General features: G+C 34.5%; 1 pseudogene across 1 annotated transcript; it reads right to left on the bottom strand.

The window, feature by feature from the left end:
* Positions 1-260: 260 nt before the first annotated feature.
* Positions 261-990, bottom strand: LOC311589554 (RNA transcription, translation and transport factor protein-like; annotated as a pseudogene). The gene has a single exon. The product of its transcript is annotated as an RNA transcription, translation and transport factor protein-like (transcript).
* Between the last annotated feature and the right edge of the window lie 4,896 nt (positions 991-5,886).

The following is a 5,886-nucleotide window of genomic DNA, read 5'->3' as shown; positions in this document are numbered from 1 at the left end:
ATACTGGCATTAAAAGAATTTGCATGCAAGAAAGAAAACATAAATTAACAATTCTTTATATTTTGTCTCATGCTACTATTATATTATTTTGAGGCCTACATTCTAAATTTTTCTTTTCTTTCCTTCTTTTCTCTTTCTTTTATACTATCTCTATCCTTATTAAAAGAAAAAAACATCAGTGGTGGTAAATCTCTAGAACATGGTCAATCTCCTGGGCTCCCATCACACTAAACAGGCGAGCAGCTGACCTCCTGATGCGCTCATTGTCCAACTTTCCCCAGTCTGTGGTCTGTCTTCGGTTCAGCAATTATGCCTGAATAGCTGCTGTGGATTCATTAATTTTCGTTTGTAGCTCTCTGAGCTCTTCTATGGGAAGCAACCACAGGATCTGAGGAACTTCCCTGAAAGCTGCATCTCTTGTGTAAAATCTAAGAGCATGTTTTTCTAAAGCAACAGGTAGCCCTCTTTTATTTGAGTTGCTTTAGCAGCTGCAGTCTGTGTTATGCTCCTGAACCAAAATGCCAATTGCCTTGAACATTACTAAGTAGTCATTCTGAAGCTGAATCTACAGGATTTTGCCAGAGCCTATCTATACACCTGACATAAAATCAGGATTATTTACATTCCAGGTGATCAATGGCTCTGCATTTTTAATTGCATCCTCAGTGTTTTCCAGCTATCTGGTACTAAATCCTTGTATTTTTCAGCAATGCTGCCATGCTGAAGTCTAACAGTTAAACCAAGAAGCCATTCAGTTGCCTCTTGCAGAATCTGAATCTTGAAGGAACAGTCAACATCTTTGAGATACTTTTCTAAGAACTTGGGCCAGTTACTGCCGTGGATGTGCTACAGTTACCTCTGTCTTTAACCATGTAATGTCTGATTTTCTGGTCTTCAAGCCATAAAATAATTCATGCATTCTGTTTCATTTTTACAGTTGAAGATGCATAATTGTGGTAAGTACAGGGCAGTGAATTTGAAACAGAGCATGGTCCCAGATACAGCCACCAAATTTTCATAAAATTAAGAACTCAATGTTTCTAATGGCCAATCAAAAATTAACATATCAACAATAAAGGCAGTTGTCCTATTTACACATCCACAATTTACAAATGTTTACTATATGGGCCATGGTTGTATTTTGTATCATATTGTAGTTAAACAATTTTAAAAAATCTTTCTGAGTAGTAAACAGTGTACATGGTAGGTTTGTGATTAGTAGAATCAACACTACACATCTATACAATATATTAAAACAGAGATATTTTAATCTAAATAGATATTTAAGTTTGTTTCTCAGGGAAAATAATTCCAAATAGTTTTATTGGAATTATTACATTTCTAGAGATTAGAAAATGGGAGGGAGGGAGGAATGGGAGGATATAAGGGATGGGATAACCATTGAGATGTAATATGAATGAATTAATAATATATATTAAAATATATTGAATGTTCATATGTAAAAATATGTATGTATACATATGTATGAACTTGTAAAAGAAAACATTTAAGAAATCAAAAGAAACCATCATTACTTAATAATTAAAAAAAAGAAAACAAACAGGCCTAATTCTCATATTTCCAATGCAAATTTGTATTATAAAACTTATATCTCTATATGTAAATATTTTAGTTGTCACTTTAGTGTCATTACAAAAGTATTTTATTTTTATTTCACATTTATACTATGTTGAATAGTATTTATCCTCTGAAAAGTTTATGAACAGCATTTTTGTCTTATTTAAATGGTTTGAATAGGATTATAGAAATATAAATGAAACAAATTATCAATTGGGATTTATTTTTCTATACACAAATCTGGTGTTCATGTATGTGTGTATGTGTGTGTGTGTGTGTGTGTGTGTGTGTGTGTATGCATTCATTTGGAAGGCAAAGACAACCTCAGGAACTGCTTCTAAGAAACTGCTTTCTTGTCTACCTCTCTTCTCCTTTCCTGTCCCTTCCTCTTTCCCTCCCCAACTACTCTATTTAATTCTCTTGTCTTCTCCTATTTTCCCTCTCCCCCTTTCCTCTCTCTTTTCTCTCTCCTCTCCTTTTTAAATCTCTCTTCCCTTCCTGTCTCCCTCCCTGCTTTCCCCCTCTGTCTCTCTCATTTTCTCCTATTTTCTTACTCTTTATTTTATTTTAAGGAAGTGTCTCTCATTTAGCCAGAACTCTTCAAACAGGATAAACTGGCTGCTCACAGAAGCCCAGTATCTACTTCTCTCTATTTTACCACTGCTTGAATTATAATCCCAATTATAAGCAAGTATACTCCTGTTTCCAAGCATGTTAGGCAGAGCTATCTCTGTATCCATAGTAATTATAAACTTTTACAATTTTATTTTAATTTGTTTGATATTTCAAAATTAGAAAAAAAATAACTAAGCTTTTTACAACATACTTTATTAGTTAAGAGATAACAAAGAGGGGGCCTGGAGAGATGGCTCAGCGGTTAAGAGCACTGACTGCTCTTCCAGAGGTCCTGAGTTCAATTCCCAGCAACCACATGGTGGCTCACAACCATCTATAATGTGATCTGATGCATACTGTATCCATAATAAATAAATCTTTAAGAAATAAGAGATAACAAAGAGGTTATATTTGCCAAAAAGTTGTTAAATACTGAATGCTATTGAATAGGAAAGAAATAAGACTTGTAAGCAGAATTCTACCTATATTTATAAGTACAATATACCTAAATAAATATGATATTAATCAATAAATCATATTCATAGAAGCCAATGTACTGGGGAAATAAACCTAGTACAAGATATACTTAGCAATTTTACTCATATTGTAGTTTTTGCAAGAACGTGGTTCTCACTTTAAAATGCTGTGATTTTATAGGCAATTCGATATCTCTGTCTCATCATTCCTGTTTCAAAGTTTCTCACCCATTGGATGCTAAATTACATAGTAATTAGTTGTCCTTTTGTGATTTCTTGTTTTCATATTTCTTGCATTCTTGAAAAGACTCTCCACTAAAATAATAAAGATATGCCCCAAATGCATCTCAGGCCAGAATGTATGTAACTGCACGTGAACATAATATGGGATACTTTAAAGTCCCAAATTATTGTTCTATAGAACTCAGACAACATCATGTTTTCTCATATTTTAGCTTATAAATATTACCCTGTACATGATACTTTCTTGAGAACTACTTTCATAAAAAGTCCAAAAATTATGTGATTTTGTTTAAATGTATAGCTCATATCCCATTTAAATATTAGTAGTTACTATAAACTTAGACTTTTCTCAAATTGCATTGTTTTGTGTTTGTTACTGGTGTCACTATTAAAAGGGATTTTAATGATGTCTCAATAGGATAACTGCGAGAGTGATTGACAGGACTCACACTGGACTGCTCCAGAGTCTTCATAGGTTCCAGGTATATGACCTGAATAAAAATGTGTCACACATATATGAACACACACACACAAATTAAACAAATAATTAAAAATAATAAGATGGTTTTAATTACATATTTTGCGCATGTTATTCTGTATCATGATTTTAAAATCACCTCTTCTCTTATTTTTTTGAGACTAGGGTCTCCCAATACAGAAGAAGTTAATTGAGAATTTGCTGTATATAATTTGAGTTGTTTGCCAGCTATATGATCCTTTTGTTTCTGATCCTGAGTGATATTTTGTTGCCAGGTACCAGAAAACCAACTTAAACAAGGATATTCTTTTGGAGGTGGTGGCTGAAGGTAGAATTTTGTGTGTGTGTGTGGTTTATATACTTGTTTGTGTGTTGAATGTGCCTATCCAGGAGTGTGAAGACCAGATGTTAGTATCTGTTTCTGCCTAAATTGCTCTCTACCTTATTTTTTGAGACAGTGTTTCTATGATCTTGGAATGCAAGGATTGGCTAGGCTGGATAACCAATGAGATCAAGAGATCCAATTGTTTCAGTGTGCCAACACTGTGGTTATAGTTTTCCCTTGCAATGTCCAGTTTTTCATGTGAGCAGTGGGCTACTCACTTAAAGAGTTACATGCGTGTGCAGCAAGAACTTTGTCACCTGATCCATTAACCTAGCCCTAAATATATTCTGTAAATATTAAGCCTTTGGGAAATTTACAAATATATTGACATTAAGGGCAAAATTTATTATTCTATACTGGTAAATAATAAGGGCTAATTTTCCTGTAACCGGATGAAACATTGATTAGAAGTATGAGGTTCAGACTAAATGTGTAAGAACAGTATAATAAAAATAATTCTGAGTTTTAGTCTGTATTCATAATTCTATTCACCTAACTAATGTGTTATGTTTGTGACTATCAGACATAAAATAAAAAGAGTAGAAATAAATTTCTTAAATAATTATTTTCAGAATAAGACACAAATATAATGTTAGATGTACTTATCCTACTATGTACATTATATTTCATTTTATTTGGCTTCATCTTATTTTTCATTTTATTTATTATATTTCATGCATAGTTTCTCATTATATTTATTTGTGTTTAGGAAAGGAAAGCTAAATAAGCTAAATTTATTTACCTTTTCTCTTTATATGATCATGCTCTTTGTGTTTAAGAATATCAAAATGGGAGATAAAACACCAGTTTGCATTTTACTTAAGAAATAATTCATAAATATGAACAGAGGGCCAGTGGTGTCCTGTATTTCCAGCCTATGAGTGAGGTTAGGAAATATTCTCAGTCCAGGCCTACAGGCACTCGTGTGTCCATAGTAAAACTGGCTAAAGAATCCCCTGCAAGCCTCCAACTGTGAAATCTCAGCCACATGCCTCAGATGTAGTACGCTTCCTGGAAGCCTACTAGTGTTATAAAAAAAAAACTGAATTATTTTGGATAGACAGGGTACCCAAGACTTCTAAATCAGAACAAGTGTTCCTATCTTGGAGCTCATTTTTCCTCACAACTTGGCCAGTGAATATATATCACACTAGTAGGAAAATTTCATCAAAAGCCTTATGTTTGCAATTAAAAATTATGAGAAATATAAGATCAGGAGATGAAACACAGTTTTTCCTGTCTTGAAAGCTGTCTCCTGAGCTGTCACAGCCTTGCATGGAGCTTATAGGCAGTGCACAAAAATCTCACCAAGACATGCACTGCTTTCTGACTTCTTGGGTCAAGAATGTTGCTACACCATGCTGAAAGCCTGCTGCTGTGAACAACGTTCAGTGGGGATCACTGATGCGAAGTCTACATTATCCAGTTAAAGTATTAAATTTAATATGTATTTTCTTGGCTATTCCTAAGAAATTATATATTTCATTATTCAGATTTTGGGCAAAAATGAGTGGGTCTATATGTGCTTAATAAGAACCCCAAATTTCAAAAAGAGTGACCTCAGGCCATAAGAAGGATCCCACCCCTGCCACAGCCTGGAAGTCCAGGATGCAGAGACTGCAGAGAACAGAGACCTAGAATAGGACCAAATAGGACCAGTTTAAAAAATAAGCCAATGAAATGATTGATTGAAATGATTGCTAGTAATATTCTCCTATATTCATAAGAGCAACCTTGTATGGAAACAGATGATGTAGAGACCCACAGCCAAACATTTAACAGAAATTGGGAAATTCTGTGGAAGAGGGGGAGGGAGAATTGTAGTATCCAGAGGACTAAAGACACCATAAGAAAACCCACATAATCAACAAACCAATGCTCATAGGGGCTCACAGAGACTGAACCTACAACTAGGGCATCTGCATGTGTCTGACCTATGCCCCCTGCACATATGCCATGGTTTTGTAGATTGGTCTTCTTGTGAGACTCCTAAACGTAGGAGTTGGGGTACCTCTTACACTTCTGTCTGCCTTTGGGGCTCGTTTTCCCTGTTCTGGATTGTCTTATCCAGCCTAATAGTAAGGGATATGCCTACACTTATAGCAACTTGA

The sequence above is a fragment of the Acomys minous genome (genome assembly GCF_964271855.1).
Source record: "Acomys minous genome assembly, chromosome: 18".
NCBI lineage: Eukaryota > Metazoa > Chordata > Mammalia > Rodentia > Muridae > Acomys > Acomys minous.
The sequence above is the reverse complement of the archived record's forward strand: the minus strand, read 5'-3'. Positions and strand labels throughout refer to the sequence as shown.